General features: G+C 40.7%; 1 long non-coding RNA gene across 2 annotated transcripts; it reads right to left on the bottom strand.

The window, feature by feature from the left end:
- Positions 1-1,115: 1,115 nt before the first annotated feature.
- Positions 1,116-26,831, bottom strand: LOC115291536. Of its 2 annotated transcripts, XR_003908517.1 has the most exons (4): positions 26,655-26,831; positions 3,952-4,027; positions 1,563-1,743; positions 1,116-1,399 (listed from the first exon to the last, which is right to left on the bottom strand). It is a non-coding gene; the product is annotated as an uncharacterized LOC115291536 (long non-coding RNA). The 2 variants fall into 2 exon arrangements; XR_003908513.1 differs by lacking the exon at positions 1,116-1,399 and having other exon boundaries at positions 1,540-1,743.
- Positions 26,832-27,969: the final 1,138 nt, after the last annotated feature.

Genomic DNA, 27,969 nt, shown 5'->3' with positions numbered 1-27,969 from the left:
CAAAAATAACGAGTATTTAAAGTAGAGCAGGGTAGCCAGGCTAGCCAGGGCAAGGTGATTGATGGTGCCATCTGTGCCTTTTAACCTTCATCAGTGAGAGAAGGATGACAATGTTAGGTTCCTAAAAGGACTGAAGATTTAACAAATGGATGTCTGTAAAGCACGTGGAACAGTTCCTGGCACATGGTAAATATTATATGAGTATTTGCCAAATACATAAATGCTAGAGCTAAGGATTGGTTAATAAGTTGTGGTAAGATGAAAACAGAATGATTTTCCAAAAATACATTTATCGGATAGCTACCCAGGCAAGCATCTGCAGTGTCCACTACTTTCTGGACAAGGGCCAAGCTCCTCCACTGGGCATCTGTGATTGTCCCCTGATCCTAAATGAGCCATGAGTAAGTGAGGGGTGTACAAGGTAAATCACCGTTTCCAGCTTCCAGTGCCACTGAAGTTGTAAGGAAGCCAAGCCAGGAAAGTGGATTCATGGGAAAGAATGGGGAGTGATTTTGCACACATGGTATTGGGGTGCTGGGGAAAACACACCAGGGGAGACAGCCTGATGGCAGCGGGTTGCTTAAGTTGAGCTGGAGGTGGAGACCTCTGAGCCCTCAGCCCAGAGGCAACCACTGAGGTCTTCCCTTAAGACGAGGGAACCAGATCAAGAGAGAGATCAGGGCATTGACGCTTGACCTTATACACACCTTCATTTAATTGGAAGAAATAAACTACTGCTGTTAACCCAGATCTGTGTGGAAAAAAGAGGATACAGCACTCCCTGACTCCCCTTTACTTTGTAAGTGTGAGTCAGATGTGAATTTCATAGTAGGATGGGGTGTGAAGTTGTAAAGTACACAGTAGTCAATGTGAACAGACTTTTCCCATCTCGAGCTGACCCCACAGAGCCGCAAACAATGCCGCCTTATGAGCTCTGGTCAGTCTGGTCATGGGATACCTGTGGGGATTTCTTTCCTGCCGCAGAGAAACGGCTTCCCTGGGCTTGGCAGGGAGACCCAACCAAGGAATGCTTCTGGCTGTGGGTGCATTCCAGCTCAGGATGATGTCCCAGACATTTTCCTTTTCATGAAGCATCAGCTCCTTTCTCCCTCCCTTTTATTTTTTTTTTAAAGAAAGTTGTTACAAGTGGAACATAATGGGGTCCTGACTGTGTTTCATTAACTTTTAATTTAAGCCGTTAGTATGGAATTAGTTAGCAGACTTGTGAATCAATTAGCTAGCCAGTGGGATTCCGTTTTAACAAGGGGAGTACTGTGCGTTTCCAAATGCTTGCTATGCGTGTGAATGTGCAGTACAAGGAACTCTGTTGTTTGTCCAAAAGATGAAAGAGAATCCCAGTCCTTGCTCCTGCCTTCTGGTTCCAGGTTGCTGACTCCGGCTAGAACAAATTGTGCATCATCAAACCCTTATCTTTTATGCAAATATGGCTGGGTTTCTGAATAAATCCAGCAGAAATTCCTTTTTCATGCTGATGAACTCAGACTTTCAGAATCACATCAAAAAAGCTGCCCTGAACGATAGTGAGCAATTTGAACATTTACTCTTTGATGCAGACTCCTCATACTCTAGGAAGCAGCAGCTCCTTGGAAATTCCACAGAGTCTTCTTAAAGTTCCCACATATGCTCCAGGGACAAAACTGCTTTCCTCCTTACTCCCAGATCCCACCTGTACGTTGGGAGATCTGGCAGCTGATGTTCTAGGTCTTGCTTACCAAACCCCTACTGGTAAGGGAGAAAAAAACCCCATTAGCAATTTCAGTCTTCAAATCTGAAGTTCTGTCATCTCACAGGAAGAAGGTAACATAACTGGGAAATCTAGGAGGAAAGGGTAGGGTCAATTCTAATGCATTGTAGAGAATTATGTAGAGTTTTAAAACCAATTTGGATAGACAAAATTGTTGAAGTAGCATGAGAAAAATGACGGAAAAATACATAGCAGGAAAAAAATACGATAGTGATTCACATTAATATTTTGGCAGTAGAATGCTATACAGACAATATAATTGATAAAAATTGTATACTGACTGGCATAGAAATATGTTCGCCAGTATTAGAACATTTGAAAAATAGGTTAAATTGTTAAGTACAATCCAATTTTAATTTTAGACTATCACATGTACACGTATGTATAGTTAGCAAAAACAAACAAAAAAGATGGGTAGACAAAATTATAACCACTATTATCTCTAAATCCTGATACAGCAGGTGTTTTGTTTTCCTTTTGAGGGTTTTGAAAATTAATTTGTAGAATTTTAAAATTGTTATATGGACTCCCTTCTCCTGAAGCAGAAAAAAATAACTTACAGGTTGAGAGAACATGAAAAGTCTTGCCTTGCAACCTTTAATAGAGCACCAAAGCAAGAGAGTCATCCCAGTGGGGGTTTCTACATTTAAAAATCACTTACTAAGGTCCGTATATCAAACTAATTAACTCTCCGTCTATCTAGCGAACTTGCCATCCATCCACCTCTATCACCGTTAAACTCATTTTTAAAAAGTTGAGAGATAAGGAACTAGAGTATGAATACGAAGCAAAATAAGTCAGAAAGAGCAATGCACATGATTTCACTCATATGTAGAATTTAGAAACAAAACAGATGAACATAGGGGATGGGAGGCAAAAATAAGATAAAAACAGAGAGGGAGCCAACTGTAAGAGACTCTTAAATTCAGAGAACAAACAGGGTTGCTGGAGGGGCGTTGGGTGGGGGGATGCACCAAATGGGTGATAAGCATTAAGAAGGGCATTGAGCAGTGGGTGTTTTAGATAAGTGATAAATCACTACCTTCTATTCTTGAAATTGTTATTACATTGTATGTTAACTAACTTGGATTTAAATTTTTTAAAAAGTGAGAGATAATGGCTCTAAATTTCAAAGAAATCCCTACCCTTTGCTATAAGGTTTTCTATTCCCAAAGAAGTTGCCTGCCAATTCATTCATGAACTTACTTATTCATTTTCTCACAAAGCCTTATTAAGAACCTACTATGAAACTGCACGGTAGTAATCCTACACTGAAACAGCCACAGTAATTTTCATCATTCAAGAAATCTGTTTGAGATCATCTTTTTTGTGTTCCTCTTGAGTTCAGATGTCAAGAGAAGTTACCACAAATTTTGATTTATGGTACTTGTGGTTTCTCCAGAAATATTATAGAAGTTATTTTAAATCTAGTATTTTTTCATTAGGGAATGACAAACCTGTGCTGTCCAACACAGGAGTACTAACTACATGTGGCTCTTTAAATCTAAATTAATTTAAATTAGAAGTTCAGTTCTTTAGGCATCCTGGCCCAATATCGAGTGCTGAATAGCCACATATAAATAATGGCTACCATATTGGATAGTATAGACATAAAACATGCACACTGTCTCAGAAAGTTCTCTTGGACAGTGCTGGTCTAAACTTCATTGGTAAGACACTTGTATATGTGGAGGCATTTTTCACAATTTTTCTTTTTGTTTATTAAGAATTCAGATGTTTATTTATAAGTAACTACTTCTATTTATTCCTTTTTTCCCCTCTATGCTCTTACTTCAGGCTCTCTAGGCAGTAAGCTTTTGAGAATTTCAGTGTTTGTTAGCACTCATTCCTGAGAGTAGGCATCAAAAGCCAAGTCAGTCTCTTTACACACTTAGGTGTATGTATGTACTTTTGATTAAATATTAACTTGAAATGATTTTAAATGAGATTTGAGGCTTGCAAGAACAACAAAAAAGTCTGTATAACTTAAATTTAAAACATGTTAGGTAATGTTAAACTGTTAAACTATAATCCGCATCTTTGTTAAATAGCTAGCTTTCACTTGGTTTTGCCCTATAGCAAATTAGTTATAAATTTAACAAACTTTTAACAACAAGTGTTGTTCACCCCCACAGATAGAAGGTGAAATGACCTAATTTCTACTTTTTATTTGAGTAGCAACTTACAGATTCAATAACCACCTAAGAATTTTCACAATATCCTTATGTTTTACATCGAACTGGATCCTTCTTTGGAAAATGTCTAGAAAAACAGAAAAGTATGACAGTTATTACTTTGTGCTTAAACATAGCATATTCTTTGTGCTTAAATGTGGCATTACTGGTGTGCCTGGGTGGTTCAGTTGGTTAGGCATCTGACTCTTGATTTTAGCTCAGGTCATGATTTCACGGTTCCTGAGATCAAGCCCTGCATGGGGCTCTGTGCTGACAGTGCAGAACCTTCTTGGAATTCTCACTCTCCCTCTCTCTCTACCCTTCCCCTGCTTGCTCGCTCTCTCATATAAATAAACTTTAAAAAAATAGCATTACTTTTTTAAGTAGAAAATTTGTTTACTTTTGTTTTTTTGAGGGAGAGGAGGGAGAGCAGGGGAGGGGCAGAGACAGAAGGAAAGCGAGAATCTGAAGCAGACTCTGTGCTGTCAGCACAAAGCCCGACATGGGGCTGGATCTCACAAATCATGAGATCGTGACCTGAGCTGAAATTAAGAGTCTGACACTGAACCAATTGAGCCACCCAGGAGGTGCCCCAAACTTGTGTAGTTTTTAAATTATTATGTAAAATGTACTGCCTTCTCATTAGCAAACACTGTCTCTCCTTGAAGAGGCATGATTTTTTTTTTTGAAATATACAAACTTGAATGATTAATTTAAATGATTTTTCAGTATCATATTATAGATGGGTAGCTCTTGACTAAGGGTATAAAAAAAGTTTTGCAAAATAACCCAGTGCCTGGCTGTCTCTAGTTTTGTGAGGACCAGGAATGCAAAAGCCTCAAAATTATGCTACTGCTTTAAACTGAGATTTTGTGGTTAAATTTTTTTAACTCAAGTATTTAAACCATATGGAATTTGTGTTGTCATATAGTATGAGGTACAGATTGAAATTTATTATTTCCTGTGGTTTACTGAATAATCCATACTTTCTCACTGATTTGAAACAGCAACTTTATCATTTTCTGAATTCTGCGTGCTTGTGGAAGTTCCATTCCACTGATCTCTGTCTACACTTGAGCGAATATCACACTGTTTTAATTATTGTACCTTTAAAATCTATTTGCATCTGTTAGTACAAATTTCTCAATGGGCATATACACACATACACTGAGTACTCCTTTTTTTCTACTCTTTATTCTCAGATAAACTTTTGCATCCATATGTTAGTTTCAGGAAAGAATTCCATTATAATTTTGAAGTATGGACCTAGAATTTTAAATTGATTTTGTGGAGAATTGACACCTTTAGGACCCTGGATTTTACCATCTGCAAAGATGACTTCAGTAATTCTTCTCACTCCCTTGGCAAAGTTTAATGTGAAAAAAAATCATGTCCACATATATAGACCTTGTAGGTTTCATATAGAAACTTGTATATCTCATAACTCTGTTATTCTCAGGCCTGTCATTTGCCAATAGCAGCTGGCATCCAAGGCCACAGTAGTGACCCCAAGTCCTGTGCTCCCACTGCCTCCAGGGCTGCAGAGGACGGTGCATTGATAGTTCTGAGCTAACACCGCCTCCTCGGCATGGTGATCTCCCCCGTCCACAGCCCCCTGGAATGTCTTAACCAGGTGTCTCTCTCCAGAGCAGTCTTTTTTTTTTTTTTTTTCCAAAATGAGCCCTTTTTTATTCTCCTATTACCCCCATAAGCTCAAGCTCCAATTGCCCCTTTGCAGTTCTTGTGGGTTTTAAGCGAGGTATTGATTGACTATCTGATTGAAACAATTCCTCTGAAGCTTGTTTCAAGCTTCTAGACATCCAACGATAAACTAGTCACAAAGATGCCTTCCTGAGGGAGGGACGCTTTACTTTGTACATTTCCCTACTGTTTATTTCTTCTTTCATAGTACAAAGTCTTAAAAATGCCTTCTCCCTCTCAAGATGAGTTCTGTTTTAAAGGAAGAACTACTCAAATGAATACTTGATCCAGTAATTCTCTTTTGGAATCAAGGAGCTCTTCAAATATTGGATGAAAAGTGGACACTTTCCCCCGAACATGCACAGGGACACAAGTTTTGTGTGCAGTTTCAGGGATGCGGGGTCCCTGCACTGCAGCGGAGATTAGGGTCTGCGTGTAATTGGTGTCTTGTAAGATACATAGCACTGAATTAAGATGGCTGTGGAGGTTTTTATTGCTTTTAGCTTCCATGTCACACCTCCTCCTGCATCACAGAGCAGAGGCCACTGTGAGGGCCCAATTCCCTAAAGTGACTGTCCTTCTGTTTTAGAATATTTAGAAAATTTAGAAATTTCTTCAGAACAGAGTTGCTGAAAAAAAATCATAAGAATAATTTTACATGATACTCAGTGAGTTAAGGAAAACTATTAGAACTAGTCAAAGAGGTGGGGGCGTCTGGGTGGCTCAGTCGTTAAGCAGCTGACTTCAGTTCAGGTCATGACCTCACGGTTACTGGGTTCCAAAACTACATTGGGCTCTGTGCTGACAGCTCAGAGCCTGGAACCAGCTTCGGATTCTGTATGTGTCTCTCTCTGCCCCTCCCCTGCTCGCTGTGCCTGCTTCTTCTCTCTCCCTCTCTTAAAAATAAATAAATATTTTTTTAAAAAACCCGAAGGAATACTACCAAGTGAAAGAAATTTGTTCTCAGTTGACAGCCTGCCCTCCACTATATGACTCCTCTGTGATCCTCCCGCCTTCACCTACCCCCACTCTGAGTATCCTTAAGGTGCACTTAGTTCTCTCCAATCCAAGAAGCTGTTCTTCATCCTTCAATTTAAACATCGCCGTTATCAGACTTTTCCAGAAAAGAAACCCAAACAGATGAGAAAGGGGAGCCCTTAGACTGCAAGAACTCTAGGGACAGAATGTAAAGTGATCTGCCACAATCAAAGAATCCCACTCCGAGATCTGTCCAAGTGCATTGAGTGTGTGTACCCAGTAGGGAAAAAAATAAATTAAAAAAAATATATATATACATATATATTTGATCTTATTATTCTAAACTTTATGATGGAGGAGGACTTTTTTTTTTTTTTTGAGAGACAAAGAGACAGATCATGAGCAGGGGAGGGGCAGAGAGAGAGGGAGACACAGAATCTGAAGCAGGCTCCAGGCTCTGAGCTGTCAGCACAGAGCCCCACCTGGGGCTTGAACCCATGAACCGTGAGATCATGACCTGAGCTGCAGTCAGCCGCTTAACTAACTGAGCCACCCAGGTGCCCCAGGAGTTATTTTTTAATGTACCTAAGAGTGCAGGAATATATGTATTTTGTAAGTAAATAAGAATAAATCTATAAATGGACACTAGTACTTTCACTGTATACCAATTATAATGTTTAACTCCCCCCTGCTGCCTCCCACCCCATTCTGCTGCAAGAAGGATCAGAGTATTTCAGTGACTCTGCCTGGGTTTAAAGCCAGGCCCTGGCACTTGTTAGTGTGAAACTATGGCTGGAGCTGACTTACCCTCTCTGGGCATCAGTTTCCCTATTCATGGACAATGAGTAGCAGAGTACTTATGGCATGGAGTTGTTCGAAGGATTGAAAGTATAATGTGTTCAGTAAATGTTGAACATGTTCAATAAGGGCATAACTAATCTTTCCCTTCCTCGAGTGCTAAGCTCTTGCTCTGTTTTTCTGTTCCTCTCCTGCACTCGATAAAATCCCAGAAGATCCTGTAGCTTTAGAGTAGCTTTTAGATACAAGTTTTCTCATCATAAACTAGAACATTCTCATTATGGTAATTACAATCCTGTCTGTTACAGTAATCCAAAGTTGGGTCCCGTCCTACATCAAATCTGCCGTACCCTCCCTGTCCCAAGTCAGGTTCAGCTCTGCTCGGACACCTGCGGTCAGGGAAGCACAGGGCTGCCCCCCCCCTCTGGCTCTTCCTCCTGTACCTGCTCCCCAACTTTCTAGCTGCCGTTGCTCCTCTGAACACAGAGGCTCCTCCTCTTCTCCAGGCCTCACCCTCTGGGCTTCTAGAGCCTTCTAGGCACACAGCTGCCTCCTCAGTTAGGTCCCTTCACTCTGTCAGACAGTCCCCTTAAGGCGGGGGGGGGGGGGGGTCTGTTTAGAATGATCCAGGCAGACTCCCTGCCAGGCTTATTTGGACCAAGGGGGACTTCATCCATGCTTGTCCAGTGGTCAGTAGGAGTGCCATCCTCTCCCACCGCAGCCTGAAATTCCAAGGGACTTGAGCCCTTGTAGAGGACCTCTTGAGGTCCCTCTCATTTATCTGAAGGTTAGTTTAATGTGACCTTCCCTTCCCCTTCCCCCGGGTGGGACTCTGAAGACAAAACTATCTTCTGTCTCTCTCCCCCCCTCCCTCCTTTGGCAGCCTTGATCCCAGTTAGTAGCTGGAGGGGGTAATCAATGGCTAAGGGTGGCAGAACGGGTTTTCCAGGCTCCACACACGTCCTACACTCCCACAGGTTTCCTTCAGGGTGTGGGGCATCTGTTCTGTTGTTCAGAGCCTGTGAGACTTCAGTCAAAACTGCAGCTCAGGGGTGCCTGGGCTCAGTCGGTTAAGCGTCTGGCTTCGGCTCAGGTCATGATCTCACGGTTCACAGGTTCAAGCCCCGTGTCGGGCTGTGTGCTGACAGCTAGCTCGAGCCTGGAGCGAGTCTTCAGAATCTGTCTTCAGATTCCTCCCCTGCTTGCGCTGTCTCTCTCGGTCTCTCAAAAATAAATAAAAAACATTAAAAAAAAAAATTTTTTAAACTGCAGCTCAGAGGTTTGCCATTTAACATCCTGTAATAAATGTGAAGACACTTAACCCCCAGGATTTGAAATATAGTAAATGTTCAATAAATCTTAGCTGTCATCGTTATTGGCAGTAGTAGTTTTTCTTTTGGTCTTGTAAAGTCTCTACTTTATATATAGGTTTACCATAGTTTGAGAAATCTAGTCTGTGGCAGTTTTTTATATAACCACTGTTGTGAAATCGTTTAAAGGTTCTCAAGTGGCAGTTTTTAAATAAAATCAGAAAATAGAGAAAAGAATAGAAAAATCAAGAATACATTTGTCTAGGGCACCTGGATGGCTCTGTTGGTTAAGCTTCAGCTTAAGTCATGGTCTTGCGGTTCATGAGTTCAAGCCCTTCTGCAGACTCTGTGCTGACAGCTCAGAGCCTGGAGCTGCTTCAGATTCTGTGTCTCCCTCCCTCTCTGCCCCTTCCCTACTTGCATTCTGTTTCTCTCTCTCTCTCTCTCTCTCTCTCTCTCTCTCTCTCTCTCTCTCTCTCTAGTAAATAAACATTAAAAAAGTTAAAAATAAAGTAAAATCAAAACACTTAAAAAAAATTCCTGTATCTGTACCATACCAGTCTTGTCTTTAAGTTCTAATCTTATTTACCGAATGCTGTGTAGCCATATTTTTATGGCTGACCCCCAAATTCAGTATATTTGGAGCACCCACTCCAAATATCCTGGAGCAGGAGACACAGAACTGCTCATCTGCGTGTTCGCTGTCATCCTTTCCAGGAAATTGTTTGATTCCTAACAAAGGAGTTAATCAGATCCACCCCAAATTATATTTCTTTGGGATATATATATATATGAAACCAAGGAAATTTTAGTCATTTTCTCCTTGGAATAGCGTGGATGTCTTAAGAAAAGAAAGCAAGACTTATGAGAATTGGGATCGTGCTTCAGATTTCCCAGCCAGATTTCCCAGCCAGATTTCCCAGCTTAGGAGGTGATTTGTAGAAAATGGCAGAAATAAAGATAGAACTGCCAGTTTCCATGGTCAGGTAAAACTACTTCTCACATTAGCTCACCAAAAAAAAGGTAATAAAAGAAATCAGAAACCAAATTAACAATTGAACACACACCAAATTCCAAATTTAGATGCAAGCAGATTTTTATTCTGTTTTACTGATAACGATATTTAACACCTTTCTCCCCCCACCCCCCACATCCTCTCACACAGCTGTACCCTTGCTAATTACAGAGTATTCCTCCCGTATATTAATTACATGTTCAGTAAATCTTTCATGGAATTTCACAGCATATCTGAGTTAGGGAGCTTATCCTCTGATCCTAGTCTCACTATTTTTCTTTAATTCAAGGCCGTAAAATCTGACTGAAGATGCTTTTGTGAAGGGTGTCAAACAAAAAAGTCCACCTGATTTTTATGAAAAACCTACCCAATCACCTACTTTGTCACTACTCTAAATACAGTCAAAGGTGTAGGCAATGTGGGGCACAGTTCAGAATGCTAGATCTGGTCTTCCTCAGGCAGGAAGCCTTTTACTTACCTATTATCTAAGTGGGTCCCCCATTATATAACAGATAAGGATGTTATTTGGTAAACTCCTCTAAATAAAAATGCCATTAGAAGAAACTTAAGTTGGGACACCTGGGTGGCTAGGTTGGTTAATCATCTGTCTACGGCTCAGGTCATGATCTCACAATTCCTGAGTTTGAGCCCCAAACTGGGCTCTGTGCTGACAGCTTGGAGCCTAGAGCCTGCTTTGTACTCTGTGTCTCCTTGTCTCTCACTCTGTCTCTCTCTTAAAAATAAATAAACATTAAATATGCATATATGTATGTGTATATATAAAGAAATTTAAATTATATTTAAAGGAATTAAAGGTTAAAATGAAGGGTTTTTTGAAAAATGGGTTTAGAACTTACAAATTTGCAATGCCATTTTCTGAATTACCAAAATACAATAAAATTCATTGATATCTTATAAAACATTGTATCTTTTTGACTTGAGCTAAGGCATTTGTTAAAATTTCATATTGCTTCTAGAACATCTATCAATCAGTAAGATACAGATATAGATTGGCAGAAATGGAGAAGTTCTAAATATCACAGAAAAAAATTATAAATTTCCTGTAACCTAGAGATCATCATTGTTAACTTTTTAAATGCATAAGTTTGCATATTTTTTAAATGGGACCATATTATATATATTGACTTTGCCCTACTAAATCATGTTGTAAATATCTTCGGAAGTGTTTAAAGCTTTTAAAAAGCGAATATATCCTGACTTACTACAGTTATAATACTTAAAGTAACTCATTGCTTTCTATTGTTACCAAACTTGAAACAAAGGGGCTCATTTCTTAAAGGATTAAAAAAGTCATAGTTCTAGTACTGCTGAATTGTTCAGATAATGTAGATGGAAGAAAAAGAGAAAACTCTGTTCTTTGCTTCATTCAGAGTAGTCAGTTGAATGAAAGATAATTATAGTCCCTTAACCTTAAAAATTTTATAACAAATTCTTTATAAAACTATTTCTACTCACCATGAACATATAGGCAAATTCCTTGTCACTTGTACTAACCTATCTTTTATTTAGATAATGAATTTGAGACTGCTGTTTGGAATTCAGGTTCTGTCTTTTAACGCAAGAGTATCATGTATTTCAATGTAATTCCATACTTTTTTTTTATGTTTATTTTTGAGAGAGAAGGAGAGAACGTGCACACGTGCACAAGCCAGGGAAAGGCAGAGGCAGAAAGAGAGGAAGACACTGAATGTGAAGCAAGCTCCAGGCTCTGAGCTGGCAGCACAGAGCCTGACACTGGGCTCGAACCCATGAACTGTGAGATCATGCCCTGAGCCGAAGTCAGATGCTCAACCGACTGAGTCATCTAGGCGCCCCTGTAGTTCTGTACTTATTAGGTAACCAGGATTTTGTGTGTGAGGAAAAAGCACATGTGAAATAATTGAAAATCAGCATGCCTGTTTGACAGATAACCTCTTGAATGAGCATATGTCGGGGCGCTTGGGCGGCTCGGTTGGGTGGCCTTTCAACGTAGACTCCGGTCATGATCCTGCAGTCTTTGAGCCAGAAACCACGAACTGTGAGATCATGCCCTGAGCCTAAGTCAGACGCTTAACAGACTGAGCCACCCAGACGCCCCTGTGCCTTCCTGCTTCTTAAGGGAATTAGCAGATTGACACTTAGTTGTCCCTAAACAAGGTATATGATGTATGTGCCTCTTATCAGAGACAGGCTGCATGTCTGTTATAAAGGAAGAAAATATAAAACACTTCTTTTAAAAGTTTCTCTTTTTATAAATATTAGCTGCTAAATTTATGTTTCTATTTTCTAAGGTGAATTCCTTTTTTGTACCTTATGCAAAACTTAATTCCAGATTGATGAAACAAGACATAAAAGGGAAAGTTTGATAAATTCAGATATATTAAAACAAAAACTTATGATCATCGAAAGACATCAGAGAGTAGAAAGCCACAGAGTGGAAAATATTTTTAACTCTGTAGACAATACTGGACCTCCACCACAATATGTAGATTACAAAATAAAGAACTCCTGCAAATAACTCCTACAAAAAGAAAAGGCGGTCAGGCAATTTAAAAAAAATGTGGAAGAGACATGAACAGCCCCTATCCCCTTAGAGGGAATGGGAATTCACATTGCTAATAAACATGAAAAGATGTTTCACCTCATTCGTAATAAGGAAAATATGAATTAAACCAACAAAGATATATCATTACACTCCCACCTGATTGGCAAAAAAATGTAAAAGGCTGACAATACCAAGTTCTGGCAAGGATATGAAGTGACAGGATATTTCACACACTGTCAGTGGGAGTATAAATTGGTAAAAACCGCATTGGAGGAGAGTTTGGCATCGTTTGATTAACCCAGTGTTACACAAACCTTGTGACCTCGCAGTTCCACTCCTAAGTATATTCTTCAAAGCAGTGCTTACCCCTGTGCACCCCGGGTCATGGACCAGAATGCTCAGAGCAGCCAGAAGCTGGCAACATCTCAGAAGTCCATTAACGGTACAACAAATAGGGAAATTGTGGTAGAGTCATTTAGCTCAATATTATTCAGCGATTAAAATAAATGAACTGTAGCTAAACAAAACAACATGCATCCATGCTCCCAACACGCTATAGAAGAAGAGCAGCAAGACAAGGGATGCATACAGTGTGACCCCACTCAGCGCCCAAAAGAGGGAGGGACAAAGTATGTTATCCAGAGGTGCATACATGGAATAATAAAACTATGAAGAAAATCAAGTATAAAGAAAACCCTGCAAGTCAGGATCATAGGTACTGGGGGAGGCCAAGGATCTGATGGGGACACCACACGCAGGACATTTCTGCAGTGCCCGAGTGCCTGTCTTGTTCTATTTTTAGACATGGACAAAGGCTACCTGACTATTTTGCTTTATAAAGCCTTGTTTAAGCCATAAATGGTTTTTTAAATGAAGAGGGGCGTCTGGGTGGCTCAGTCGGTTGAGCATCCCACTTCGGCTCAGGTCATGATCTCACAGTTCGTGGCTTTGAGCCCCACGTCGGGCTCTGTGCTGACACTCAGAGCCTGGAGCCTGCTTCAGATTCTGTGTGTCCCTCTCTGCCACTCATGATCTCTCTCTGTCTCTCAAAAATAAAGGTTAAAAAATTAAAAAGACATGTTGATGGAAAAATAATTTGAGACTTACTTAAAGGAGAGAGAGAGAGAGCGAGCGAGCGAGCGAGCTGCCTCCAAGAGGCCCCAGATACATTAGGCTACACTAAGTACCTGCAACCCAAAGAAGGTAATAAAGAGAGTTAGAATCCATCTCGTTTGTTACTAGTGACACCCAGCTGTGCTCAAGGAGACTGGCACTCTGTCAAACCCTCTGTGGCTACCCTCATTACTACACCAATAACAGCAGCTGCCAGTGGGGTCCCTGCGAGCAAATGAAGACTTTCTCCCGGAAATAGGGGCAAGAACAGCTTGGCCAATATCCAGATAATGCTAGGTTGCCACTGCCTTTTTCTTATTGATTGTAGGAGTGCTAACTGTAGGAGAGGCCAAGGAAAATAGTCGAACTCTGTGCCCATGAAGAAGAAGGAAACATGGAGTTTTGGCTCCCAGCCAGCAAACTCAGCAAAATTCCTTTGTTCCCCTCTGGCCATTCACCGATTAGGTGATAGGCTGCCTACAGCAGTGAGGAGTCACCTCTTAGGAATTCTCTAAGAAGGGGAAAACTGCTTCACTTATTTGCACAGTGACTGTCCCAAGGTCTGAATTCTAGGTTCTCACATAACAAGAAATCATTGTTCCAGCAATAAGTACCAACCAACACTACTCAACAGTAAGGACGTATAAAAAAGAATCCACCTGACCTACAAAGCTGCTTTCTGGCTCACCAGAAAACAAGGAGTTCTTGAGTGGAGAATTGTCTCAGGAAGTTTTTTACATTTTCTTTTCGGATCCTCACAGTCGTGGCCATGAGGATGTAAAGAACGGCTTCAAGGCCCTTGTTGTTAGAGCACTCTGCTGGCCTTGGCCCAGGAGGACGTTGGCTCAGAGAGGTGTACAGCGTGTGCTGTCAGTGGAAGCTAATTTACACCCGTACGGGACCGAGGCCTGCGTGTTTGGAGTTGCTTTTCCTGTGCGTACAGGATTCCTGGGAATGCTGTTCAGGCATGTCCCTGCTGGTGGTGTGCGGTCACCTTTCCCGTTTCCTTTTACAGTATGTAGCTTTTACAGCTGTAAACACCCTCGACTTTTTAAATGATTACTCACTGCGTGTGGGAACAGCATATGCTAATGACATGCGTATTGCTTTGCTGAGTATTGCCCGAAATGGCACTGGCTAGGAAATTTATCTTTGTGCATTTTATTTTGCTGATGGAAGTAGAAAAGGAAGTGTGTTACTTCTTAGTGAAGCCATTTGGAAATACATCAGCTCGGAAACTAACATGCTGTGCTTCACAGCTCACTAGTGAGGCTCCTGGGATAGTTCCCCATATATTTGTCCAAAAGTTGGTATAAACCAGAAACCCATTGGTTTATCCCAGATCTGGCAGTAATCTAGACATTAGCTGAGGGTCAACAAATAGATGTGTTTCAGGACAATCTTCAAAATTTCAAAGCCATTATCTTTCAGTACATAGTAGAGTTTTTAAAAATCTAATAATTAAAGTCCCATCTCATTGTAAGATGCTGTGGCTCTAAGCATGTCTGATCTTTCTGGGTTACGATGATGACAAATGTGGCTGCAGAGCCCCATAACCAAGTCTCCCCACTCGGACTTAAATTGGGGCTGCCTTCCTCAGGAGCGTTGGTTAAACAGTCACAATATCTGTGAATAGAGACATATGCCCTGTCCTGCTATTAAAAAAGCATGTAAATTAGTTTTCCTGTTGGTTGTAATTAGGTAAGTATTGTATTTGATGGGGCACAACATCAAATCTTTGCCAATGTCTTCAAAAGAATTGTGTTTTCATTCCAAGAGCTACATATTCAGGATAAACGTGAATGAATGCCATGTGTTTTCTCTATGAAGAAAAAGGACCAGGAGTTGCTCATTTCCAAAATGAGAACATGAACTGACAGTTCAAGGTGGGAGGCTAACCTCACTCTGCCGTACATTTTAAGGGTTGGTGTTCAGGAGGTCACCAAGCCTTTCCTAGGCTGTAGGCTGTATTACACTGGGTAATAAGTACCCTCTCTCCTAAAGAACGTGAGACTGGAGGAAAGCTTTGCATTAAGGGAGGGGGACTTGAGCACAGGCCCTCTTTGGAAGGAAACACAAATATGAGAATAAGAAAAATAAAAATATTTAGAGAATTCCCCCTTCCCACTTTATGCCTGAAGTACTTTCCTTTCCTCTGTCCAATCCAATGCTTAAACTTGCCCAAATTTCCTTTAGGATTATGTTCAAACCCATTTTCACAGTTCTGTGCATGCAGGGCTCTTGCACATCTTCATGCCTCTCTCTACATAGTTTTTCCACACGTTGGAAAGCCCCTGCCCCCACCCATCCCTTTAAACTCCTACCTACTCATCTTTTGGGGATAGCTCAAAAGAGATCTTTGTGAACTGAGACCCTCTCTCTGCTTCCCCCTACAGAGAGAATTGTTTTGACCTTATGTTTTACCTTCTGATGACTTACAGCAATTGGCACCTTATAAATTATAGGGCATAGTTTATCTTTGTTTCTCTATTAGAATGTGAGATCTTTGAAGCAAGGGATTTTATCTCATATATTATATATGTACCCCTTGGACCTGGCCCAGGGTCCAACACAGCATAATATGCTCAGTAAATGTTAATCGTGTAGTCCTTTGAGGTCCATTCACCTATCATCTTTTTAATGTTTATTTATTTGAGATGGAAATAGAGACAGAGAGCGAACGCAAGGGAGGGGCAGAGAGAGAGAATCCTAAGCAGGCTCCGCAGTCAGCGCAGAGCCCAGTGCAAAGGCTCAGTGCCACAAACCGTGAAACCATGATCTGAGCCGATACCAAGACTAGGACATTTAACTGCTGAGTGACCCAGGTGCCTCAGCTCTCAGTTTTGAATATAGGATCAGTCTGCTGTTCACTCATTCTTGTTTGCTCCAGATTCAGTAAAAATATAATGTGAGGGGGGCCTGGGTGGCTCAGTCAGTTAAGCGTCCGACTTCAGCTCATGTCACAATCTCACAATTTGTGGGGCTCTGTGCTGACAGCTCAGAGCCTGGAGCCTGTTTCAGATTCTGTGTCTCCCTCTCTCTCTGCCCCTTCCCCTGCTGGTGCTCTTGCTTGCTCACTCTCTCTCTCTCTCTCTCCCCCTCTCTCTCTCCCACTTCCTTTCTCTCAAAAATACACACACACACACACACACACACACACACACACACACACACATGTCCTTCCAACTGGGAGCACTGGTCATTAAATATGGATAGTTTTTATCAAGACATGAGCAGTTAGATTTGAGGAATAAAAAAAAAAGTAAAATAGTTCTTTCTTGCAGGTTACAGCTTATTTAAGTTGACAGGATGTGTGTGTGTGTGTGTGTGTCTACGTACATATACTTACAGATACACAGTTGTACTTGCTCTTTCAGCAAGTGCATGTTGAGTGCTAACCATGCATCTGGAACTGGAGATACAAACGCATATACCGTGGTGCCTGGCCTTGACATTGAAATATCAGTGTAGTGCATGATGTGATCCAGAGGCAGAAGGGGAGGAGCTTAGTAAGAGGGGAAAACAACATAAATAAATGTTAACAGGTTCAGAAATGAGCATGGAATTTACAAAGGGCATTGAGGAATCTGACAAGATTGAAGGTTTTATAGCGATATTTGAGAACCAATAAAAAGCTATAAATACCAAGATGTTACATTATGCTACAAGAATTTGAGAGCTGTGAGGGACTGTTAAGCAAGGTGAGTGATATTTAACTGAACCTAATTCAGCAAATGCGTGTCCATTTCTAACTGTACAGAAAGCACTGTGCAAGTACTTTCTGTGACAAATTCAGAAAAAAAAATTCTGCGTAGATTTTCAAGAACTTAGAGCTCGCTGAGAAGAGCAGAACATTTCTGTCATCAGACTACTAAGTACTTCAACAAGCCCATGAGAATACAGGGGAGATTCCTGAAGAGGAAATCTGAGCAGCCTACATGGAAGAGGTGGGATTCTGAGCTAGGGGTTCAAAATTGAGTAGAGACTTAGAAGAAAGCACATCCAGAGGAGTTTAACCTAAGGCATATATGCAGGCTGAGTGTTTTGAGCATTTGCTTTGGGGAACAACTAAAGGGCTTTTGAATGAGGAAAAGATCTGTCTCATTTCTTTACCCATAGTATTTTTATATACCCTATGTCTAGTGAGTCCAAAATTGAAAGGGTTCGTGTTTCTGTTTCTGTTATTTCTGCTGGTTTTGGCTCATGGGACCATATTTCCACGTGTCCTTAGTGATTTTATATGTGTGTGTGTATAATATATGTTATGTAGTTTTTATTTTTATTTTTATTTTGCTGTAAACCACTGGTGTTCCTTAGAAAATTATGAGAATTCCTGGAGGCCTGTGATCAAGGTGCCTTCTTCCAGAAAGAATTTGTCCTGCCAGATGCCTAAAGAAGGCACCAGTCTGGTGCTATTTTAAACTAAATCCAAGGCCTGAGGGTGTTTTGTTTTGTTTTGTTTTCTAAAGCATCCTGATGGTGGCAATCTGGGTTGTAAATCTTCAAGGAAAAAAAAATGGCCACTTGTAACCTTGAGTTTCTCAGGACTGTTTTTCTCCCCTGTTCTCCTGATATCAAGGTAGCTTCCTTTGTAAAGCCCTGGCCTTAAATGTATGTGTAGGTCATTGTAATTTCTGGTATACCCTTCACCCGGGGCCTTTTGGTGAGAGAGTCTCTGATTATTATGACAGCCTTGGGTTTATTTCTTTTGTTTCTGATTTTATGAGGCCATGAAGACTCAAACTCATTTTCTAGCTTCTGGAAAATCCCCCCTAGGGTACAGTAGCTTTAAGTTCTCTGCTTACCACTCTATGTTCCCACCTTTATTGATATTTCCCCCTTATAAATTCTTATTTCTTGATTGTGTTAGTGTTTTAAGAAAATGATTTTTGTAATTTATCATGGGTTTTGTTACTGTTTTCAGCGAAAGGTTGAGATATACAGACAGGCCTAACACATGAAGTAGAAATTCTATAATAAGATTTGCATTTTAGGTAATTAGCTGTGTAGGAGGAAAACATTAGGGGATGATTATGACAGTACAAATAATAAGTAATGGAGATCTACACCAAGGCACTTGGAGTAGAATCAAGGGAATGGTCAGTTCAGTTTTGGACTTATGTTTGAGGTGCTGGTGGGCATCCTGGTGGACATATCTAATATGTGGTTGGAAAGATGTTTTTGGAACTCGGAAGCGAGGTTGAGATGAAAGACATATTTCAGTCATCCACCTAGACAGAGTGATTAAAGCTATGGAATGGGAGAAATACCCCAGTGAGACCTTATAAAGTAGAAAAGAAGAAGGCTGAAAGCAGATACCTGAGAAATGTCTATATTTAAGAATCAGATGCAGAAAAAGTGAAGTTCGTGAACAAAACTAAGAAGGAGCGGTCAGAGAAGTAGACAAAGAGAACCGGAGAACAGGGTGTTATAGCGAACAATGGTGGTCAGTGTGAGCATCTGAGGAGGTAGGGCTCATTCCTAAGGTGGCTAAAGATTAAGCAAGGGAGCACTGGGAAGAGGTATTAGATTTGGTGCTTCAGTGACCACACAAGACCTCTCAAGGCCATTTTGAGTACAATACAAAGGAAGGAAGCAAGATTGTAAGAGGGTGAGAAGAAAATAAAAAAGGGGTGTGTGAAGACAGCAAGGATAGAGACTGTGCTTTTAAAACATTTGGCAATGGGGGACCCCTCCGTGGCTTAGTTGGTTCAGTGTCTAACTCTTGACTTTGGCTCAGTTTATGACCCCTGGGTCATGGGATTGAGCCCTGCATTGAGCCACGCTGACAGCACGGAGCCTACTTGGGATTCTGTCTCCTCTGTCTCTCCACCTCTCTGTCTGCTCCCTCTTTCTCTCTTTTTCAACACAAATAAATAAACATTAAATAAACAAAACAAAACATTTGGTGATAGAAGGAAAGATTAGAAAACGGTGTCTCAGTGATCCAAAGGGCATTGGGAAGTAGCCTTAGGATGAGAAATATTTGCCCATTTGGGCTTGGATAGTATTTCAAGAGAATGGAAACACTTCCCCTCCAAAGTTAGAGGATGAGGAGGGAAAATTGAATGATCTCCTAGATGGTCTATATGTGGAGAGACGGGGAGACATACGGTGGCTTGAGGAGAATGGACGAGGAGAAAAACATATTACAGTGACTCTTTTAAGGAATCAACTTTGTACCAAAATCGTGAGCCACCAAAAGAGACAGAATTGCCTGGGTTCGTGGTTCAGCTAACAAAATGAAATGTGACTTCTCCAGGATGCCGTTCAGGCCTTCTTGCTTGGTCTTTCCCTAAAACTCCCACAGCAGCTGTGCTGGGTTCAACACGTTCAGGCCTCCATTAGCGCTCACCTGAGTGGGATTGTTGAAGGGAAGTAAGTATTTTGATCCACTTTTGTCATCAGTAAATAGGGAAGTACTTTGTAACCAAAAGATATTCAAAACACATTTATTGGAAAGAGATGGGAAATTTAGAACATTAGGAAGGAGAAAGAAGAAAGGGATATGTTTAGCTTTGGCTGTTAGCGGTTTGGAGTGTGAGTATAAAGATGAAATAGAAATATGGGGCAAAGGTGACAGTCCTACCCTATGGTTGACAGCTACATGCCGAAGATCTGGTGAATGAGATAAGAAAGGTGGTTGCCCGTGGAGCTGTTTTCAGGAAGTTTGTTAGACAACATGGAAAAACCCAAAGTCATGAAGGGGTACATCAAAGAGTAGAAAAATGTACTTCAATAAAAGGAAAGGAAGAGCATGAGGTGAAAATGATCATGACCACAGATGAGATACATGGCAGTACACGGCTGCGGGAAGCCCTCCTGGTTCTGTTAGATTGGTGAGACCAAGGCCAGACTTTGGTTCCCCGGACACTAACCGTAAGCTGTGGCTTAAAACCAAGGAAGAGCCAAGCGAGGATTACTCTTGACCCTCTTCGTCCAAATCTCACCTCCTTAGAACTATGTCAGTACAGACCGTTAATAAGAGGTGTCCAGCCTGTGCTCAGATTGCCAGCTCTCTGCCATTTCACGAAGCTTGTTAGCTTACCTTCATCTGTCCAGGCACCGTGTATGGGAAAATCTCTCTCTCGGGCCTCATCTGGTTGATCACAGAACCTGTCAAATAAAGAGCTGATCCGCACGGATAGACCAGGAGGGCAGGTCTGTGGAACAGTGTTTGGCAGAAATTTCAGCAAGGAAACATCCAGGATGGCAGTCTGAGTCATGGCCAGATGTGAGGGGAGAATATATTTCCAACACACTGCTGGTAATAATTTACGTTACTCTCTCCCCCTCTCCTGCCTGCTAGTTTGCAGAGATTTTCCAATTCAGGGGAGATTTCTGCAGCTCTTCCTAATAGTAGTTTAATGTGAAGACATTATGTTATGAGCATGTTACATTCACAATTAGGCCTCCTTGATGAGTATTTGGGTTCAGAGTCAAATCTGAGGAATCAGCTTCCAATTATACTCATTTACTTGAAGTTGTATAATGAAGAGTCTTGTGTGTGTTTCTCTTTGCATTTGAAACAAATGTGGGGAAGCATATGGCAACCATTTTCCTTCTTTCCCCATCAAAACCTGGAGTATAAACATGGGTGTGGAAATCAGAGCAGGCCTAAAACCTTCATGGATTCCCAACCCCCATGTCCACTTAAGGACTTGAATGCCAGGCTCTCTGGGAGAAAGCCTAGCAAGGAGGGACCTCCCTAAAGGCAAATAGATGGTTGGAATGCTAGTGCGGAAAGTCTCATTGTCTCTGGAGTTCTTTCAGCGGGGACTTTTTTTTCTTTTGTAAAAGGTAATCATTTTGAAAAAACATAAATTGGAATCTATTTCCTGCCCCAGGGTTGAAGGTCCAAATGATGCATTTTTCCCCCTCAAAATAATGATAACTCCAAGTAAAGATTCAGGCCTCGGGGAGTTACAGACGGGATGATATGATGAAAATATCACTGACTTTATCGAAACCATAGAATTGTCATCTCACTTCCAGACTAGTGCTCCTCTGACTACGTCATACCAGGAACACTGTTGTAAGAATGCAGGGAATGTAAGAGAAGGACCTCTTCTGGGAATCCTCCCCTGCCTCAGTCAATTTAGGATGAAAAATTAATAGCATAATCAAATATATATTTAAATGGCAAATTTGATGTATATCATATTTTGACTCCTGTATACCAAAAAAATCATTCTTTCAGCTTTCTAAAAAGTTATTGTTGTGAACACATCATGTGTGTGCATCAGAAACCTTCTTTCCCACCTTTGAGCCCCACCTCATGGTGCCCCCTGAGCCCAGTGTAAGACAAGAGGTGCGGGGAGCTCAGGGGCGGGCCATAGAAAGAAGCAAGCTCGGGCGCCTGCGTGGCCCAGTCACTTAAGCGTCCGACTTCAGCTCAGGTCATAATCTTGTGGTTTGTGAGTTCAAGCCCCGCATCGGGCTCTGCTGACAGCTCAGAGTCTGGAGTCTGCTTCGGATTCTGTGTCTCCCTCTCTCTCTGCCCCTCCCCCACTCATGCTCTGTCTCTCTCTCTCTCTCTCTCTCTCTCTCTCTCTCTCAAAAATAAATTTAAAAATTAAAAAAAAAAAAAAAGAACTAAGCTAAAGTGAACTCTGAGTCCAGTTGGGAATGTGTGGGATGAAGCGACAACAACAAAAAAAATGTATTTACAGCCTGTCTATAATAGGTTTTGCCAGTATTTTTTAGAAGTTCCAGACCAGTCTCAGAAAATACATGATCCCAAGAACACGAAGAGGAAGGTCTAAGTCAGCCCAGATTTATGGCTAAATTTGGGAATCACTAATGTGAAGACCACAAACCCAAGTCTAAAAACCAATAACCTTTCTCCTTCTAAGAGTCAGGAGTTTCGAAATTATTAGAAATTATTATCATCTAGTAATTACTGATTTTTTTTCACTTAAGAACTCATGTTTTAAATCCTTCCACTAACGTGCCACAGTGTCTACCAGCGAAGCAGCGGCAGTGGAGGTGGAGATGCATTAAGTGATCATGTAGATGGTCTGTCTTGAGCAAACATGCCGTTTCAGCTGGGCGTCTGGGGATTGTTGAACCCCCGAATTCCACATCGGGAATTCTGATTTAAAATGTCTGCATTTTAAAGATATGGAAAGTAAGATTCAGAGGGATGAAATGACTTCCCCAAAAGTAATATAGCTGCTCTGCAGCAAAACTGGCCCCAGAACACAGGCCCCCGAGCCCAGTCTTGAGCTAGTTTCTTGAGGCCAGTGATTGTCCAGGATACTTCCCAGAACATCGGGCTTAACGTGAGCGACGATGGTCTTTCCCAAATCGTGGAAGAATTGTTCTCAATTTAGCATTTTTCTCCCATAGAACAATGAATTTTTTGATGTTTGAAGGATGGCTACCACTTTCCTTCTTAATGACAACAAGATGAATGTGCACATGTAAACATTAATTTCAAAAACTTGGAAACAGACTCTCACAGATTTCTTTTTTATGGACATGTGCTGCGACTCTGCTTTCAGGGGAAGTCAGGTTTTTTTTAGCAGAACTGCTTGGTGTTCCTGTGGTGGAATTAAATAGAATGGTGTGCAGAGTATCACAAATTCCGTTTGCTGTAAAACCTGAGCGAGTCTGAATTCACAAGTCACGTTGGGCACCTCCAGATTCCTTAAGGTTACAGCCAGTGGGAGGGATGGAAAGTACGTCTATAACGTACATCCTGCTGTATCCAAGAAGGATTTCGGGCCCCTGTCAGCAAGAATTATCCAAGCCAGTGTGAAACTGTTCAAAATCAGAGGGTAATACACTTTGGGAATTTGGTAAGCTGAATGCTATTTCCACATTGGTCACCATGGTGAACACAAATAAGCAAAATTGATGGAATGGTAACAAGGCAGACAGAAAATGTGCTTTCTATAGAATTTGATCTGTTCCCCATAATGATCAGTGGTGACCATAAAGGCTGGTGGCAGCATCTAGTCCAATGCCTGATAAGTAACAGGGCTTCGGTAATTAGCACGATGGACCAGGGAAAGTACTAGCTATTTTCAGTGGCTAAATGAGAAATGACATTCAGTGATAGGATATCCTGTATGTTTATATTACCTACCTTTGGAAGCAAACTCTGATTCTTTTTCAGGGCAAGTATTGGGAACAAACTGTGGCTCTTTAATCACTTAAGGGTACTTCTGGGAAAATAGCTCATTCTTTATTTCTCAGTCGAGTTAGACAAGAGCTAATTGCAAAAGGATTAAAACCTTGAAAACTGCTTTGTTCAGCTTATTGTTTCAGGTTTCCCTTTGGAGTGTGGATGATGTGTTTATTTGACATAATAAATACCACCATCCGCTTTGTTCCAGGAACCAAAAGGCTCTGTGCTTGCCCAAGGAATTTCTCAGTTGTTTATATGTAAGGAAACACTGCTCTGTTTTATTGGATGGAGCCGTTGCAACTCCTTTCTTAAATAGGGAATGCAGAGAGCTGGACTTTCCCCCACACACATCTGAGCGAGCGGAGAAACCAGAAAAGACCCTTCCACACTCCAAATGCCTGGCTGTTTTCAACTCCTGAGAGCAAAGTGAATTAACAGTTACTGAAAGGGGTGTGTTCTTCACTTAGGAAGCTTTTCTACATGTTAATTAGAATATCCCTTTGAACCTATGTTACAGAGTTCTTAAAGTATTAGATGGGAGTATTTGCCATTTGCTATATATAGATTGGAGAACGTTGAAAACAGAACAGAACCACTCAATCAGCCAAATTGAAGAGCCAGAATGTGGGGGAATAAAATAATCACAAATTAGGCAGCCTGGAGTTTTTTTAAATACATACTCTGCCACATGAGGAGGACAGTTGTGTGAAATGCATGCTTTGCGGTGACTTAGAGTGTACGCAACAGAGCCGTCTTCCAAACAGCTGAGAACTCTCTGGTCTCTTATGATTTCCAAAAGGTCCTCCTTAAATGGGCATAACTGATGGGTGATTGGCGAGTGAACAACAGAGAAGGCTGAGTCAGAGTGACCTGCTCAAGCCAGCCAAGTGTGTGTGTGCGCGCGCGCACGCGTGTGCGTGTGCGTGTATGGGTGTGTGTGTGTGTGTAGGAGGGGGGAGCAGTGGGCAAGGGGCGGGGGTGATGGGAGGCTGCAAGCTTAGCCGAATGTTTGAACAAGACAAAGAGCAGTTCCAGCAACCAAATAAGGAAGTCAGTGCTGAAGGATTTCAGAATAGAAGTGTGTCAGACTCTCGCAATCTGGGAGAGTAAAATAAGCAAAGAAAAATGTCAAAGGATTTGTGTTCCACTTACACAAAATATAGAGGGGAAAATAGTATCTCTGGTCTTTAAGCAGGGATAGGAATGCAAAGCGTATCTTTTCCCTTCTGTTGGCTTTTTGTAGACATGTGTCTGAAGAGATGTTTAGAAACCCTTCGAGCAGCTGAAATAATAAGCACTTTTTTTTGTTTAACATGAAAAAATGCAAGTTGCACATTAGAAGCACTGTAGTATTCCTTTTATGTATAATTTATGGAACTTGTAGTCAAAGATGATAAAAATTTCCAAGAAGCCACAAAAATATCTTGAATCCCATTTTCAGACATGTTCTGAACACTGAGTTACAATTGTATCCATTGAGAAAATGCTTACCTCTTAACAAGTTCATTAAATATCCGTTAGATATATTGTCTAATTAAATATGTTATACTTACTGAAGCTGTCAAAGGAGGCAATTATGCAGAGACACTGTCAGTGCCTATTTTAATCTTCCCAGTATCATCTCTCAAAGTCTCCATAGTAGCAAATAATATTTGTTACCAATAATATGAATTAAAATGGATTTTATCTTGATACTTTTTTGTAGCATGGGTGGAGCAGAACAGAGATTTGGAAGAAGAATTTCAGGGCATTCCTAAACATAGTTAGAAGCACCATTTTGTGCTATAGAACCAACATACAAAGATTATTTCTATTAATCAAGAAATCATTTAATTTATGATCATAGCTAGGAATAGATACAGGACATTAATCTTGTATCAGAATTTGTTTCAATCTTACTAACTCTAAATTGTTGGCAACTTTAGGGTAAGACAAGTGAATGAACCTAGCCTTTTGCTCCCGCCCCAAATACACAATTGGCTAACCCTCAGTTGAATCAGAAACCACCAGAACACTACTTACTAGTAAATAGGAGAATTTGCATGTAGAGCTGAGTGGAGGGCAGAAACGAGACTACCATAGCATACAGATTGACCCCTGTGTCAAGGTGATCTTAGAATGTGGTACAATCTACTTCCACTCCTTTTTTTAAAAAAAATTTTTTCATTTTTTTAAACATTTATTTATTTTTGAGAGACAGAGAAACAGAGCACAAGCAGCGGGAGTGGAGGGGGCAGAGAGAGAGGGAGACACAGAATCTGAGGCAAATTCCAGGTTCTAACCTTCCAGCACAGAGCCTGATGTGGGGCTCAAACCCACAAACACCAAGATTATCACCTGAGCCAAAGTTGGTTGCCACCCAGGCACCCCCAAAAATAACCACTCTTTTTAAATTTAGGTATAAGCCCTATTTAATAAGCCACTGTTATTTTTCAGTCTCTTCAGGAAGATATCAGCTTCATGAAAAAATGTCTATCATCACTAACAAGGAATTTTTAAAAGAACATAATTTAGCAATAAATGTTGAGTTATACAAACAGTATTTGACCCCAAAATTATACTTTTCACTATTTGCCCTGAGGAAATAATTCATAAGAGGAAAGATGTATATGCCTGAAAATGTTCACCATAGCATTTTTTTTTTTTTACAATTCCAAAAGAAAGAAACCTAGAGCCAAAGAACACAATGTTAGTCCCCTTGTCTTGATTAATTAAATACTAGCCCCTACAACTAGTAATGCTAAGGCTATGAAGGTGAAAACATTAATGATAAATAATACAGTGATGGTGTAAATTTGGCTTATAAAATTAAATACTATCAGTGTAGCTATGCTTTGAAGACTAGAAAAGAACATGGAGAAAAGAATTGTGCTAGTGTATTCTGATTATGGACATATTTTTGTTGCCTTTATTAGCTGTGTCTTTTCATAATAAACATTTCTTTAAAAATGATAAAAAAAAATAAACTAAGACAGTTTCCAGGGTAAGAAAGAACGGAGGCTTCAGAGTTTATCTGTACAGCAAATCTAAATCACAGAGTTCAGTGTGCATAATGATATTGTAACAAAGTTGGTGATTTAAAGAACTGCTTTACTTACTGACCTGAGCTGTGTCACTTACTTGTAAAACAGCAAAGCCAGCTGTAGTTCTCTGAGAGAGAAGCAGACGCAATGTAACTGCGGAGGCTCCTGGACCGTTTCTCTGTGATCTCTCCAGATTAGTTCTGATTGATGTGAAGGAACCAGAGTTGGTATAGGATTCAAAAGCCTCAGCAGAGGTGCTCCAGGTGAAAGAGAAGACACCCCCACAGGGATCTCTTTCTCAAAGCACCAGATGGCACCCAGTAACAAACCTTGGCATTGTGAGCTCAGAATTCTGTTCTCTGCCCTCAGAGAGAGCAGTTCATTTCATCTTTCAGTGCTTCACTTTTGATTCCTCTGCTACTGAAAATAATTATAAAGACTTCCAAGTGTTGAGGAAGTACTTTGCATAAAGCAGCTCATTTGCATTATTCACAGGAAAAAGTTAATTGAGACTTAGTGCACAAATTATTTATATACCAGGTGTCATAAAGCCCAGAAGCAAATAAATCTATCTTTATAGAATTTCCTGTGATGATTTATAATAACTGTATAATAATTATAGATGTTAGCTGAAATCTCATCCAACTCTCTGTAGTGCACATTTGAAAACTGAGACACAGGACCCAAAGAGAATTGTGCAAGATCTCAGTAAGTTAATGGTGGAGCCAATTCATTTGTTGAATATAGTATTTAAGTCCCTAATGGATGGTTTTCTATCCAGTCTCTATTGCCCTTCCCTTCTTGCTCTTTCCCTGTGGTAAACTCAAATGACACTACCATCAGTTTTGTTTTGATAGACTAAGTTTAAAGGAGCTTTAATCTGTATTCTTAGTCAAGGTGGTCCCTTAAACTTTGCTTCATCTATTTACTTCTTTAGAATATAGACTCCTAGAAACTTAACAGAGGACCATGGGGGAGGGGAAGGGGAAAAAATAGTTGGAGAGAGGGAGGGAGACAAACCATGAGAGACTCTTGAGTACTGAGAACAAACTGAAGGATGATGGGGGTGGGGGAGGGGGAAGGGAAGGGATGGGCATGGAGGAGGGCACTTGTGGGGATGAGCACAGGGTGATATATAGAAACCAACTTGACCATAAACTATAAAAGAAAAAAAGAAAGAAAAAGAATATAGACTCCTTGATGGCTATGTGACCATGTTTCTTAGAAATAACAATAGAAGTTGCTAAAGTGTTGGCAATGATACCATGTATAGTGCGCCAAATGATTTACAACATCTCAGTGAACCCTCACAGCATTATTTCCATTTTACAGAGGAGGAAACTGAGGCACAGAGAGGATGAGTAGGTTTTTCAAAAATACCCGCCTAGCAAGTGACAGAGTTGTGATTCATT

This window comes from Suricata suricatta, chromosome 1 (assembly GCF_006229205.1).
Source record: "Suricata suricatta isolate VVHF042 chromosome 1, meerkat_22Aug2017_6uvM2_HiC, whole genome shotgun sequence".
In the NCBI taxonomy this organism is placed as follows: domain Eukaryota; kingdom Metazoa; phylum Chordata; class Mammalia; order Carnivora; family Herpestidae; genus Suricata; species Suricata suricatta.
This window is presented reverse-complemented; position numbering and strand designations above follow the sequence as displayed.